This window comes from Coturnix japonica, chromosome Z (genome assembly GCF_054131305.1).
Source record: "Coturnix japonica strain WE chromosome Z, WE-NBRP24, whole genome shotgun sequence".
In the NCBI taxonomy this organism is placed as follows: Eukaryota; Metazoa; Chordata; class Aves; order Galliformes; family Phasianidae; genus Coturnix; species Coturnix japonica.
Genome location: NC_140702.1, coordinates 8,570,189 through 8,586,664, shown reverse-complemented (window position 1 = coordinate 8,586,664; position 16,476 = coordinate 8,570,189). Strand labels below are relative to the sequence as shown.

Below are 16,476 nucleotides of genomic sequence, written 5' to 3'. Positions count from 1 at the left end.
TCACAAGAAAAGTCTTTCTCAAATATACTTAATAAAACGAGCATCTCTTGCAGTAACAGGACTTGGAGCATTTACTTCAGGAGAGCTGGCATTCATCAGAGGGTAGGGCTGTGCATGCATGCACACAAACAGACACACCTGTACACTACTTATCAGAGCAGAGCAATATATTTTAAAAATACCTGCCCATTACAAGGTTAACCCATGGGTGGTAAAATGGCTTGAATATTCCATTGTAGTTTTTTTTTTTGTTGTTGTGGTTGTTTTGTTCTTGAAATCACATTTTTCTTTAAATGGACAATTAACAGGTTCCAAAGAGCAATGGAAATAATAATAATAATAAAAAAATCAGCTTTATAAATCAGATTTTGGATTTAAGGTGAATGTTTAAAGTGCACTGGGATCAACATGCTTTACTGTGCTCTGAAAATCACACACAAGTTAATAGACTAAGAAAAAAGGAAAATATGCACCTTTATTCAAAACAGCTCTAGCACTGAAATGTTCAGTAACTTCATTACAAAAGACTACAGTACACAGAAACAATGACTGATAACTGTAAGCTGCAGATTGTTCTAAAGAACAACCCTGTATACCGCAACTACTTAAACTGACTGTGATTAAGTGGCGTGGCCTTGCCAACATGCTAAAACAAACTAAGAAACAAACAAAGTAAAACCTAATGAAATCAAAAGACAATGACAACTGAAAACAGCTTCTGGATAAAGTGAAACACTTGATAAAGGCTCTCTCTGTAATTTGGGAGACCACTCTTACTAGATTACATTTCTTTCACTTTTAAACACCCAAATCTTCACTTGCTGAAACTTACTGATAATAAAAAATCTATCCCATTATATATCTATATTTCTTCATGTGGATATTAAAATAAACTATGTTCTGAAATTAAGAGTTAAAATACCTCCTTTTGTTTTCCATACATATTTGCCTGTATAAATATACTTCGTCATTTTACAAATTACAATATTTATATTAAAGCTTTCGGTCAGCAAACCATCACAGCTTCACATGAACAAATAATTTCTGTGTTTTGGTTCTGCCTTAGAATCATTTTTGAAGATAATGAAAACCAGCCCAAATGAGTGACCGCTAACAATATAAACAAGACATTTATTTAGAAAAATAAACTGAAAATGCTGCTTGTCTGTTAGATTTCTCCATGAAGTATAGACAAATGGCTAGAAAATTTGTATGCCAAATACATATTACAAATGACTTTGTCTCTTTAACAGTAACTGGAACAGCAATGTCAGTGTTCAACAGGAACAGATTGGATGTATAATTGAATAAATTCCTTGCAACAATATGATAAAAAAAAGGACGCTATTAAAAAAGATTATATCCCCGTGTTAGACACACCTTATCATGTTGATGCTTTTTCATATATATACATATATATATATGTATATGTATGTATTTAAACCTAAGAAAGGACCACAGTCCTTTCAGTGAAGAGATCCCCATAATGAAAGAGCGCACAAAATGTTTTTCTTCAGTTCTAACTTTTATATTCCACCTTTTGGAGCCCCCGCAAAATACAACTCATTGTGGCCAATAATCTGGGGCTGTATGTGCAAACGGTGGCACACACCATTACCCTGAATGGAAGCGACAGTGCAAAAACTTGAAGTGCATTGAGATGCAATCTTTAACACCTGAACTTGTTCAAAGTTGGGTAGAGGACAGGAGACAGCATCCTTTTAAGCAGTTTAATGTCACCGATGCCCTGTTCCTGTATGGCTTTCAATATGTACAAGGAATGACAGAGGTCTTCTTTTGCCGTGGACAATAAATACCCCTGTGACAGTAAATGCATTTATATCCTATTATCACCTACGTGCTTCATTTCTCCTTTTGGCTACATATGGAAATATTTTTGGATGCTGGCTTGACCCACGAAAAGCTCATCGATTGTTACTCTGGTTGCTCAGCACAGAACTCAAACGCCAGGCTTAGAGAGACGTTTCTGAATTGGGGCGAGATCTTCAGTCCTCTATTTTTGCTCCCCTTAAGTGGAATTTAAGGCTGTGGCTTTTGCCAGGACTCCGCTTGCAGCTGTCTGATCTGAGACAGAGGACTCAATGCAAATTGCACCCACGACTCATTGTGCTCTGACTTGAAGAACTTTCTTATGATCCATGGAGGGTTGGGTTCCTTTTCAGATCTGGCCTGCAAGAAGTCACATTGATGAATCTAATATGCAAGAAATTAGCTGACGTGCCTCCAGGTATACATATTCCTTTAAGCCTGAAGGTGCTGTGAAAAAGAAGATGAGGACAAAGTTATAAAAACATGACTTTAAAATGATATAGTTAGTAGAAAACAAAATAGTTTTGAATGATTGTTCCACTTTCCAAGAGTTCAAAGGATTGTAATATTCTAAAACTTGACCTCCTACATTGTATTACTGATACAGGCCACATTTCTCTGCAGTGCTCAGCGGGTTTATCTTCACCTCTTTTCTTAGAATTATGTTTATTTATAGAACCTGAGAAAACCATCATTACCATCTTAGATCCATCTTAGGATTAGGTACTAGTAAACACAGTTTAAGTGATCAATTTTTGATTATTTCCTTTCCTAATCTACCTAAAACAACAATTCAATTTAACAGTATACCTAAGAGCTTAAAACCAAACCAGAACTACTGAGATTTTAATAAATGAAGAACAAGTTATCATGCATTTGAGGAACTTTTAAGACTTCAAATCTAATTTAGGTTATGATTCTGGATTATATTTCCCATTTTCAAATAAAACAGAAATTGGAATTCAGCAGGAGATTATAACCTGACAGATAAGTTTCCTAATCACCGGAATACTATTCAGAGTTTTGATTTAGGTCTTTCACAGTCTCTTTTTGGGAAATGGTTTTAATTTATATAATGCACTAAAATGATCCTTGAGACAGTGAAAGAGAATAGTACTTCAATCTAGCGCCGAGGCTCAGTCTATTTACTTATAAGACAATACAAAGCAGCACAAAAAAGTGGGGCCATAGGATACTTACCTGCTGATAGGTAAGGCAGCTACTTGGATTATTTTATAAACTCACATTGTCTGAAGGAAAGAATGAGAAATTCCTCTTCCACTTGTTGTGATTTACAGCTAGACCTACCCTACTGTGAAAGGAATGAAAACTATTTCTTTACCATTACAAATGGATTTTATAAACCTCGCCTTTTATTCACATATTCTCTGCTTCATTTTGATAAGGATGGGAAAAAAAGGTGAGGCAAGATAAGGTGAAGAAAGGCAAGAAAGAAAGGAAAGGAAATAGAATCTGATGTCAAAAATTGAGGTTTTCCCCCCCCCCACAATCAAAGGAAAATGTCAGTTAATCAGAAATACTGTCTGGTTTACAACACCAGCCCAATGTAGCCCAGCAATCTAATGACCATGGTATAATAAATTTATGAGAAAACTGACTTGGGGTGGCAGATTTTTTTTCCTAAACAATGTTTCTTTGGCTCACATTAAAAAGATGAGCATCTCATGTGTCTGTTAGCAGTGTTTTTTTTAATGGAAGAACTCTTCATATCAATGTAAATGCAGCTATCCCAATTTCTTTCTTTAATTATATATTGGTCTAATGATTTGTGTATGTCAGTACCTCATAAAAATCACAAAGATAATGGTATTGCCTCAGAGTTCAGTTTAACATGAAACAGGATGGATATTGTACAAAAAAGCATGCATGCAAAAGCAATACTAATAATCAAAAGAAATAAATGCTGCAAATATTTCTTGTTCTCTTTCAGGAAAAAGTTCTTCCTAAAACTTATTCTGAACACAGCACAGTGCTGAATAGTTGTAGGTATGTAAAGTAATATGTATATATATTTTCTTCCCTGGATTGCAGTTCAGGAATTATTTACTAACATGCCCACAAGAACTGAATATTATAGCAAACATACCTTGATTCCTGCAGCATCTTTCTAATTCAGTTACCAACTCACACAAGATGATTCATTCCCAGTTGTATGACCAAATGACATCCACCTAAATCTCACCAATACTCTACCAAAGAAGAAAAGTTTGCCTTTTGTTTTTTAATGATATCTTTGCTAAACTGATCAAACTACACTGTTATGAAAAATGTGATGCACATCTTTGACATAAATAAATAATAGATCCAAACTAGAAGATTAAGTGAAGAATTCCAAAGCTGGGCAATGCCTGCATTGAAAACAGAAAAAGCAGTTCCTCTTTCCACCCCAAATGGATGAATGAAAAATTAATTGCTACCCATCATCATGCAGATGAAGAAGCAAGGCACAGAGAAAATAGGTCAGTTATTGAAGAAATATGTCCTGTTTTTTATTTATGTATTTTTGGTATTCAGACAGGGAGGCTCTACATTCAAACAACCACATTTAATTCATCATTACAAAATACCTTCAGCAGAGTATGCCTTCTCAGTATTCTCATGATGCAAACCACCTAACTTTACAAAAGAGCAAGGGCTGAGGCAACCTACAGGAGGCTGCTTTCTAACTTGAACCCATTCTTTGCTTTCTTTGTTTTAGCAGTCTTAGTTTTGCATTTGCAGCTCCACTATTCAGTTTCAAAACCAGAAACTAAAAGAAATCACTGTAACTGTCTTTCTCACTTAGAAGCAGACACTCATTCTTCTCAAGCATATTATACTTCTATGCCAGAGTTACTCAAATAATCTTTCTGTTTTCCATTGTTTGTCAGTATCCACTGTTTTTCTTGAAAACTGGAAAATCACAGATGAAAATTCATTCAAGAATTTATTCAATTTAAATTCAAGTTCAAATGAAATCCAGATAACTTATTCAATTTTAACTGAATAAACAAGTTCAAAGTGGAAAGATAATCAAGCTCAATTTATAATATTAATGAATTAAAAATGTGCTTTGATTTTGTAGTGGTTGGATAGAAATATGCCAAACAAGTGATAGAGAAGATATTTATCAAATTTTAACTGACAAGTGCAGTAGTAACTGCCAATGATGGCAGAAACTGAGGAGGTAAATGTGAATTTCTATGCATGTCTACCCCCTTTTATTACGAAGAAGAGAAAAAATTAGGAATCAGCTTCACATTCAGTCAAGAGGGAGAGAGAGACTTGATTAACACTAAGTTACATAAACCTCAAATCAGTCTCATCTAGACTAATTAAAATCTCCATTATTTGAGCTATTTTTGCACTAACAGTATGAATTGAACATATGCTGTTACCTTGCATAAGCATGCTGGCGGTCTGAGCACCAGCCAATCTATTAGCTTCACTCACGTTTTGACAAGTATGAGAAAAAGCAATCACAGAGCAACAAACCCTCCTGAATTACATGTATTTTCTAAATACTGGTAAGTAGCAGCAGCTTTTAGTTCAGCTTCTCAGTTACACCTGAAAGATATGGAAGTATTTACATTCAGATATAGAATATTTCATCTATTTAAATTCAGTTTTTGTTTCAGGTCAGATGGATTACTACTCTAATTCCTTCAAAAGAGGAAAGTATTATTGATATGGAACAGAATGTTTTTGTAGGCCCTTTCTTTGCTGCCCTTATTGTCCAAAATATATCGCCTGGCCTTTAGAGTACTATGTTAGGTATAAATTTAAGCAATGGACTTCAGAAGACACACATTTTTAGTCACAAGCCAGATAAAAGTGTCTGTGTTTTGTGATTACAGGAAAGCTGCCAAATGCAAGAACAATTTTTTACCAAGTGTTTTACTCCTCTATCAATGTTTTAACTATATAGGCCAGTGTTAGCATACTTTTTTTTTTTTTTTTTTTCTTTTTTTCTTATTTACCCATTTTATAGCCCTCTGGAGACATCCATGTCAGTAAAATCTTTAAAGCATAAAAAATGCAGTATTTTAACAAATCCACCACAACACTTCTTTGTAATTCTTCCTATTTTTTTTCTTCCCAGAAGCTTCGGAATACTGATTTCTATGTGACAGAGCTATACTCCTACCATTTCAGCCTCTAAATACTTTGTTTACCAAACAGAAAACAAGAATTCCTAATTGCTGATTGGATTTCTTTTTCTCTCAAAGATTTTTTTAAAAAAAATTATAAATGGCATGCATGCAAATTTAAAGCACCTGCAATTATTCATTTTCATTTTTTTCTTTATTCTGACAGCATGTATTTGTTTCTACAGTAATATCATTCTTACTACCTTTTTAATCTTTCCTTATGTTATTTAGCTATCAAGTTCTGTTGTTCCATCTCTAGAGCTTTCTATAAAAGTAGCTCTATATATAGTTTACAAATCTTGTCCTAAATAGAAATCTACAGACTGCATCACTAAGTATATGATGAAAGCATCTATTAAATGTACACTTTGGACTGAACACATAATGCTTATTAAAGTGTTAATTAAAGTTTACAGTCTTTGTGTTTTTGCACAACAAAATGACCATCAGAATATTGGCTTTGAGAGCTGCTGCAACTCAGCTCTCTCTATATAATATACATGAGGGCTACCCCAAAAGTAACACCTCCTACTTTATGATGTAGGCCCATGATATCAGAGGTGGCTGATGGTGATATGGCAGTAGAAGTTGAACCTTCCTACAGATATTCTATTACATTTTGTTGCCATGGCAGCAGATGGCAGCAGAGGTGTAGCTTCCATCAAAATAAATTGCAGGCATTACTTCTGGAGCAAACTGTGTGTGTGTGAAAGTGCATGTGTGTGCATAAAAAATATATATATGCTGCAGTGTTTTACTCAATCATGTCCCAGACATTTCAAATTAGAGAAAAGGAATTTGTGGGACTAAGCCTTTTTTTTTGATCCTCAACAGAGCTAAGATCTGGGCAACCAAAATTACCGTGTGATATCATCACAATATAAAAGTCAGTATCCTACATTAGGGTAACCCATGAGTTCTGCCTAAACTCCAAAATATTCACAGAATCACAGAACCACAGAATCATAGGGATTGATAGGGACCTCCAGAGATCATCAAATCCAACCTCCCTGCCAAAGCAGGTTCCCTACACCAGGTCTCACAGGTAGGCTTCCAGGTGGGTCTTAAATATCTCCATAGAAGGAGACTTCACAACCCCCCTGGGCAGCCTGTTCCAGTGCTCCGTCACCCTCACCATAAAGAAGTTCTTGAACACATTCGTGCAGAACTTCCTATGCTCCAGTTTGTGGCTGTTTCCTCTTGTTCTGTCTCCACACACTGCTGAAAAGAGTCTGGCCTCGCCACTTTGCCCACCACACCTTGGATATTTATAGACCTGGATCAGGTCCCATCTTAGGCTTCTTTTTTTCCCTTCACGATCTTTGTGGCCCTCTGTTGGACTCTTTCCAAGAGATCCCTGTCTTTTTGTACTGGGGAGCCCAGAACTGGACACAGTATTCCAGATGAGGCCTGACCAGGACAGAGCAGAGGGGGAGGATCACCTCCCTTGACCTGCTGGCCACGCTCTTTTTAATGCACCCCAGAATGCCATTGGCCTTTTTGGCCACGAGGGCACACATTAGCTCCAAAATGCCAGAAGGGAAAAACTGGAAAACTGGAAAAAATCTTCTTCACATGTCCTGGGAAACTCTAGCAGCTTAGTGCCACAGTAAGAGGCCCTTTCACTAGTAAGATAAGTATCCATAAATTTTGCTAGAGAAGTAAGATTGTGTTTTCTTGCTAAGTAAAAGTTGTTTGAAACATAACATTTTTATTATTTTTCTCTCTCTCACTTTTTCTTTCTTTCTTTCTTTCTTTCTTTCTTTCTTTCTTTCTTTCTTTCTTTCTTTCTTTCTTTCTTTCTTTCTTTCTTTCTTTCTTTCTTTCTTTCTTTCTTTCTTTCTTTCTTTCTTTCTTTCTTTCTTTTTTTTTTTTTTTCCCCATTTACATTCAAATTTTGGCCCCTAATCTACTTACCTGTTGGTAAAACGTGTCACTGTTTCAAAAACATGTCTAAAGATAGAATTGGTTATGCTAAAGATGAATACACAGTTAGGAAGCCTATTTCTTCTTCCATTAGTTTTGGGTTTGTTATAATATATCGTTCATGAGACAACTGCTCACAGAAGAATTCGTGGAGTGTCTGTTTCTCCATTTTCTGTGTTTACTAGTACCCAGAACATCTGTTTTCTCAAATCACTACATTTGGACTACATTTTGTCTTCCATTTGACACAGAAAAATCAAGAATTAATCAAAGAGGAAATCAGCTTCTCCATGATAGCACATAATATAAGATTTGAGCTATCCTTTCCAAGACGTGGGTATTCAAAGATTTCATTTACAGTTAGGATTCTGATGTAGACTTGCTTAAACAGCCAAAGCGAGGTGTATTTAAATGCCTGCTTATCAATATCTCTAATAGAATGCACTCCTATATTTAGAGATACACAAAAATATTTATGAATTTTTAAAAAATATATTTATGTATATATAATATGTATTTATAATTTATGCACACATGTATTAAATCTCTCCTTCTTCTACTGACTAGGGTTAACTACAGGACAGATACTGGAAAATATTCACCAGATTGCCAGCAGACTGCTGTTCACAAGGTCACATTCAACCCCATAGTTCAAATGTGACAACAGCAGTAGATGAGCTACTGGGGTGAAAACTAGAACAGTAGTCACTTGGCTTAGATACATCACTAGAAGAGAGACTGTAATGATGCTATCAAAACAAAATTGAATGTATGGACAGTCACTGTAATGGTATGTGATGGTACTTGAACACCAGGTTTGAAATGTTTATCTATTACATTTCTTAACTAAGAAAAACTTATTATTTTAACATTATTTACAAATTTGGAATTACAGATTTTGCTTTCACCTGTTCAGAAGGTAAATACTCCCAAACATTGAACCTACAAGAACAAACTGTGAGATGAGTTTTGATATCTCCTATTCACTCTCTTTACATTGAAACAAACAAATAGGCCCTATAGGTAAACACAAACTTGCTTTTAGCATCATCCATCTTTGGATGGATGATTGATCCCCATCAGTGGGGATCCTGCTCTGCATCCAAAATGCGGAAAGGCAGTCCCTTGTAGGAATCTGGAGAACAACATGATCCAGGAAATCCATCAATTCACTCTTCAGTTCTTTTGGCTTAAAAATAGGCTTTTAAGCCTAACAGCTGGGTAACTTATGTCACTATTTTAATCATTTTGCTCTTCTTTTTGCCCTTCTTTTCATTCTGATCAAAGTAAATTTCACTAATTAGCTTGAATGTGTATCTATGTCAAACGGAGGTAGAACAGAGATAAGCAAAGAAAGAGATGCTGAAGACTGCTAAATTCCCAACAGAATTAACTTTTTATTCCTAATGATTAGTGAGAAATTAGCTAGTAACACAACTGAGGAACTGCCAATCTAGGTTTATCCAGCTAGCTTACCACAGGTGAAACCAGCAAGCAAGTAATTAAATAAAAATACTAAGCGTGAAGTACCTTTTGCAAAGAGTTGCCAAAGAACTTCAGATCCAGTATATGTTGTTGAAAAGTTTCTATCATTACTGTACCTATTTCATCGAGGATTAATCCTTGTACACTACCACCATTCACCCCCATTTATTGAAGGTACCTTTATACATTCTAGCTGTTGGCAGACACTCAAAGATGTGGAAGGTTTGATAGGTTAGACAGCAACTCCCTCCTTTTCTGTGGTAGTTTTTTGTTTGTTCCATAAAAATTCATAGTTAATGTGTTATACTTTTAAGTCAGTCAAGAGAAAGTTGAGAGGGCTTTCTTTTCATTTTCAGAATTTAGAAGGTTTTTTGTTTTTGTTTTTTATAACTACGCATCCTAAAGAAGCACAAATAGTTTGAAAACCATTATTCCCAGGATACATCTTCCAGTTGACAGGAATAACATTTCTTATTTAGCCCGGAGCTAGGAAGGATGGATAAGGGAACTGGCAGCTCTACGCTTCCTTATTTTTTAAAAAAGTACATACACTGAAAGAAATTGTGTAGTACATAATGTAACTATCAGTATTTCTACCTCTATTTATTTATTTATTTATTTATTTATTTATTTATTGGTGGTCATTTATTGATCTTGATTCTATTTCAAATTAATCAAGGAATACACCAGCTTTGCAGAATTATGCCTACTCCACAAGCCAAAAAGACTCTAAACACATCAGAATATATCTGTAAATTCCTTGGCACAGCCTTTCTCCAGATGTGCCCACTGAGGTTTGAAATACCTCTTGATTCTAGCTGAAAACAGGCTGCTTTCTAACAGACATGTTACAGGAAGTATTCTCTCCTTTGTCATTTGGCACAAACATTTTCCTACAGAAAATTAAAAATAAATTTCATTGCCACAAAATGTGGAGATCACCAACACTGCTGCCTTTTTCCCCCAAAACATGCTGACATGACTAAAAGGTCACAGCAATTCCATGATATACCACTTGGTGAATATACTCATATTCACATTCTTTACTATAAAATGAAATGTTTGTGTCATGGTTCTCAAGAGTGGAGAATTCTGCTCTTAGCTGCTAAAGTGTGAGTGGCTCACAGCTGAATCTTGGGCAGAAATCCATCAGGAGAAGAAGGGCTCTGAGGCTTTGCAGCAATCAGGAGTGTGTAATGCAAATTTATGCACAGCTCCAGCCATGTGCAACTGATATTTAAAAGGCAAATGTATCAGAGATAAACACAATTAATCCTTCCAGTAGGTGTTCAAAATGGTGCAGTTAAATAATCACTAATCCTACAAAGGAGATTTTAGAACTGTGTTATGTTGATGTGACATTTGAAACACAACAGAAAATTTCAGGTCTTTTTTGGAAGAAAAACAAAGGAAGAGAAGATTAACATTCACTTCATTGGTTTTACAGGTCTGCTATGGGTCCCAGAATAGAATCATAGAATCATAGAATTGCTCAGGTTGGAAAAGACTTTAAGGACAATCGAGTCCAAACCATACTACCCCAACTCCAACAACTCTCTGCTAAATCATGTCCAAGCACCACATTCAAATGCTTCTTAAACACATGCAGGGATGGTGACTCAACCACCTCCCTGGGGAGCCTATTCCAGCGCTTAACAAGCCTTTCTGTAAAGAAATGTTTCCTGACAGCCAACCTAAACTTCCCCTGGCACAACTTGAGGCCATTTCCCCTCATCCTGTCACCTGTGACTGCCTTTAACTTGAGACTTGAGTGAAGCAATTTTTTTTGACAAATTTAAGGATAACTTTTTTTTTTTTTCCCCCTAGTTCATATCTAATGACATACAGTGTCATACACAACCAGATGGGACAGTCAAACATAATACTAGCAACAATGCTTATCTCTGCTATCTCTGCTTAGGCTTTGAGGAACTTTATTTCTCTCAGTCATCACCTAAGATATCCCTGATAAGCCTCAGCAGGAAAAGGGGATTATTTCACAGGCAATAGACTACCCGAGTTTCTGATCTCTTATCATAAGAAAAATTCAAAATCATAAAGCATCTCATTGTTAAAACCTTTTTCATGTCCATCAGATATGCTAAAATTCTTGGCTCACAAAATAAAATCATGAGATTTTTAAATAAGTGGGTTTTTTACATTTGCATTTGCAAATCTCACAAGTCTTGCCAGTGCAGATTGGCTTGCACAGCAACCCTGGCTGGCTAGTCCTGATTCAATAGAAGAATCTGTGCTCATCTGGCTTTGGAGTGATTTGGTTAACAAAATAGATACTCTAGCCAATAATAGAAGATCAAAATTCATACATACCAGTAAGCTCTGATGATGATCCTGCTGAGGCAAAGGTTCCTAGCAAAATATGTAGTGCAGTGCTTTGCACATTAAGCAAAGGCCTCAAATACACTGTTTGTATGGCTAACAAACCACCACCGACTATGGGGCCAGTGATTATTTGAGCACTTCACAACAGAGGTTTGTCATTTTGATGGACTGCCTTGAAGTTAAAGACAAGAATAAAACAGGATATATGCATCTCAGTCATATATATAAGAAAGTCTGTAGCAAAAGTGTGATTTCATCAAGGATTAGAATGGGCTTTATCGATTGGAACTGTGTTTAAAACTGTGTGCCCACTTTGTTGTCTAAATTCCTTTCCAATGCTGTTTTCCAAGCTACAGTCCAAATGGAGGGAGTTTGCAGCACTGGAAACTGAGTTACAAATGGATATTTGAAACATCTCTTCAGGCACTTCCTCATCTGCACAGAACAGAAAACCAAAATCAGTGTTAATTCTTTTTCATGCAGCATGGGATTTCTATCTGCCTTGGTATGCAGCAAAGACACTTGACTTTGGTTTCTATAATTAATGCATCCAGAACTGGCTTCCTCTTACTAAAGCAGTCAAAATTATTAGAAGTACTTAATGTTCACAAAATTTCCCTAATCTTTCAAAGTCCACTTAAGAAAGTTTTAATAAAACAAACAAACAGAAAAAAACCCCAACATATTTGATGTCTATTTTCTACTTTTTTTTCCTTTAAATCTATCCTGTGGTTTAAAATATGTCAATATGTCTCTTAAACATTTCCTATGATTTTGTAACATTCAGGTTATGTATTTGAAACAAAGCAAATTCTCAGTTGCATAATCTCAAAGCCTAATGTCAACCTGTTTGCAGCCATGACCTTGCATGGAGATAGTCTTTACTCATAAGAGTCACTGGAAATCACAGCAGATGCTCTGGGAGGTGTTCATGTGTCCCCACTGACATCCATTACTCTTTTAAAGTAATGAAGAGGTAAGAAGGATAAGAGTGAGCACCAATGCAACAAGTATAACTGAAAATGACAAAAGACCCCCAGAAGCTCTGTTGGCCACTTGTACCAGAGCTAGAGAGTCCGGAAGACAGTAAACTGTTACCTATTCATGAGAAAGAAAATTAAAAAAGCCCAGAAAAGTAGATGCTTTTTGTCTATTCAGTTATATATTCTTTTCCTGTATTCCTTCTTTTCTCTTAAAACTAAAACCTCCAAAAAATAAGCACAAATATTAGCTTAGACAAAACAATACAGTACCAGCAGCTCAAAGGATAATCTCACTTGTGTTCTGTTAGCCTTTAGGAGAAAGGAAATTATCCAACAAACTTGACACTGTTGCATTAATCAAAAAATGTGTCCCCTGTTAAGGACCCTGACAAAACAACATTCTTTGCAGCAAAGAAGTACAGCCCACTGAATCCATAATTTAGATAATACCCTTGCAAATAGCTGACAAATCAGCAAATCAGCATCGTCCAATCACAACAAACAGACTTCTGTTTATTTTTATTTATTTATTTATTTATTGAGTGAAAAAACTGATGTTGGACTGCTGGAAAGGTGAAGTACTTTATTTTGAATTCTTGTCCAATTAAAATAACTGTGAAAAATACAACAGATTTCATTTCCCTTGCCACGCCAATAGGAGTTGCTTTGGCAAGATGATACTGTTTTCTGAAGATAATGCCAAGGAATGTACTCATCATAATTTCTATTTAATGTTATTTAAGAGCCTTTTAACTCTTAATGCCTAAAAGAGGAATCAAGAGGAATCCAGAATTTTTCAGGTGAAGAAAACTGTAACAGCTTGCTTTTATTTCTTGCTTCTGTTTATATTTTATACCCAAAAATGTGTTCTGGGACAATAAATAGAGTTAATAAGTAGAATAATCTGTATCATTAATTAAAAGTACTTGCTTACTGCTTACATAGAAATGCTTAACTTACAAAGTACATTTGCTAGATGATAAACAAGGCGCCAATACCTATGCACTACTAGAAGCAAATATATTATTTTTACACTTGTAAACCATTTTACCTGTCTCACAGTGATTTTCCAACAAGAAAACAAAGAAGAAATACAAAAACTGTTTGTGCTGTTGGACACAAGGCAATCATAATTCAAGATGAGTATGGCTAAGCTCACTGCTGATGTAACAAAATCTTCATGTGATATGTCAAACCTGCAAGGAATGCAATGGACAAATAACCAGCTCACATCTCACTTCTGACAGGGGTTTTGCTACAGTGACAGCCTTCTTTTTGAGTCAAGTGTTACCATCCTCCCAGCAACAAGCTATACCTGCTGAATGGAATTGGTAGATACATCCTTCCATAATCTTCTATTAAATGTTGTAATAGAACTGTGAACATGATTTCTTTGAAAACAAAATGTTAGATTGTTTCAGGAGGTGTCTAAATATATTCTAGTACAGAGCAGAAGAAAAGACTGTATTCAACAGCATGAGCAGCAGTTAAATGAGTCATCATGTACACTTAAGTAAAGCTTTCCTATGACAGACAAGGAATCAAGATGGGGGAAGATGGATAGAGTCAAAGACTGCAGTCCTTAGTGTGTAGGGAAAAGCTAACTTCCAGCGTGGGACCTGAGAAATAAGGACAGAACTTTGACAGTTTTCTGCCTTCTGTTTAGGTGTTCAAACTAGAAATTAAGTGTTCAAATGCTGGCACAAAGCAAGAACAAAGTGTGTGGTCATGCTTGCAGAAGCAGCAGCTCACTGCATGGAATCCTGACAAGGAAGTCTTGGTAGGAGGCTTTGGCTGTAGTGTCCCCAGACAAAGAGTGCCCTTAGCAGAGTCTTTGTAAATGTCAAGCAAGCTAAAGAGGGCATGTGTTTTGTGGGGGCTGCAGACAAGGAGTTCAGACCATTCTTCAGGCATAGGACAGTATGGATGAAATAAGAACAATGCCTTATAACTGATAACTTATAACTTTTTGCTTTTCCCTAACAGAAAAGAAGTTCCCAGATCATACTACTCTCTAGCAACACCTTCCTCTATCACTGTTTTTGGGAAGCCATGAGCAGAAAGAGGACATGCTTCATTCTCATGGAAATCACAGAATCATGGAATTATTAATGTTGGAAGAGGCCATATCAGGTCCAACTATCAGCCCATCCCTGGCACATCCACTGACCACAACCCACATTGCCACATCCATATGTCCCTTGAGCACCTCCAGGGGCAATGACTCTACCACCTACCTGACAGACCCTTCCAGCACCTCACCACTCTTTCTTAGCAGATTTTTTTCCCCCTAATATCTAACCTGACTGCATGGGTTCAACATGCCTGAGGCAGAGGAAGCAACTTAATTTGGATTCCTCTTACACTTAGTAAAAGAGAGTGAAGGAAAGACAGTCTGCAGACATTATCTCCTCCAGCAATTTGTAAATCTAGCACATCTGTCCCATGCTTCATTTATGAGTGAATGAAATAGAACATTTGGACTTGTGTCAGCTAGAGGAGCTGATTGCTGAACTGAGTGGAAGATTTCAGTTTTTTATTTCAGCTGGAGAGATAACCAATCATGTTTTAGTTTCAGGATAAGTCAGAATATACTGGCCTTCCTTTCAGATTTACATTTAAACATTGATGACTTCAACTGTTGAAAATAATGCAGCCTAGTCACCCCCTCAGATGGTGACAGCAGTAGAAATGTGAAATTACTACCTTTCTCTTTTCTTTTTCATGGTTTAGACTCCAAGGTTAGTGTTACTAGCTAGATTTGTCATATTTCTAATTTTATTAGAAACGTAGCAGCAGAGCTCCAGATAGCAACCAAAAGGCATGAAGCTTCTATCTCGCATGTGGGCTGAACTCTTAACTATACACTTTTTAATAAAGGGGATTATCTAGTATGCAAGGATTTTCTATAATAGAGATTAGTGGTGTATAATACTTTCCATGTACTGTCTTTCCTCCCTTATCACATGAATTGCTCCCCTAAATAGGAAAGTTCAATAAGGGCAAACTAAGTTAGCTGAAAGCTACAATAGCTGATAAGAATACATCAGCAGTAACCAAAATGTAATTTCTCTTCCAGAGGTTTTATTTCAAATACAAGTATTCTGCTATTCAGATAGAAATTCCTTAATAAATCTCTATGTAGAAGCAATTAGCAATGGCTTCATTTTATTGCAGCTGTCAAATCATATTAGTACAAAAACGGAGATGGAAATGTCTCAGATTTCTTTTTTTCCCTTTAAAAAGCCAAATAGTTGAGCTAAATGCAAATAAATGAGGTATATTGTCTAATATTTAACCCAGCATTTAGTGAAGAAATGCTTGAGCAATTTAAATTTAATTATTTTAAAGTTATTTTCTATACTCCTAACAAGCCTACTGAAATTGATTATAAGATTCACAGTACTTTCAAGAGATATATTTTCTTCATCTTCGTATGTATTTATCACTTTATTATAATTTCAATAAAACTAGCTGAATGCAAAATTTAAAATTATATTGATTTATTTTGAAGCCTTCTCAGGCTTCTATGATGGTGTGAAGACGTCGGTGGACACTGGGCAACTGATGTTATCTACCTGGACTTTTGGAAGGCTTTTGACATGTTCCCACGTTGCATCCTTATCTTTAAATTGGAGAGAGATGGATTTGAAGGCTGAATTGCTATGTAGATAAATGATTGGTTTGATTGTCATAGCCAGAGTGTTGTTATCAATGGTTCTGAGACTAAGTGGAGGCCTGTCATGAGTGGTGTCACC

The 16,476-nt window shown here is 35.9% G+C and overlaps 1 protein-coding gene across 2 annotated transcripts in view; it reads right to left on the bottom strand.

Annotated features, from left to right (window-relative positions):
• Positions 1-454: 454 nt before the first annotated feature.
• The window catches only part of PRR16 (proline rich 16), a 137,526-nt gene continuing 121,504 nt past the window's right edge, over positions 455-16,476 (bottom strand). For both annotated transcript variants that reach the window (XM_085527922.1, XM_085527921.1), the window contains exon 3: positions 455-2,277. The gene's annotated coding sequence lies outside the window, so the exon portion shown is untranslated. The remainder of the gene's footprint in view (positions 2,278-16,476) is intronic.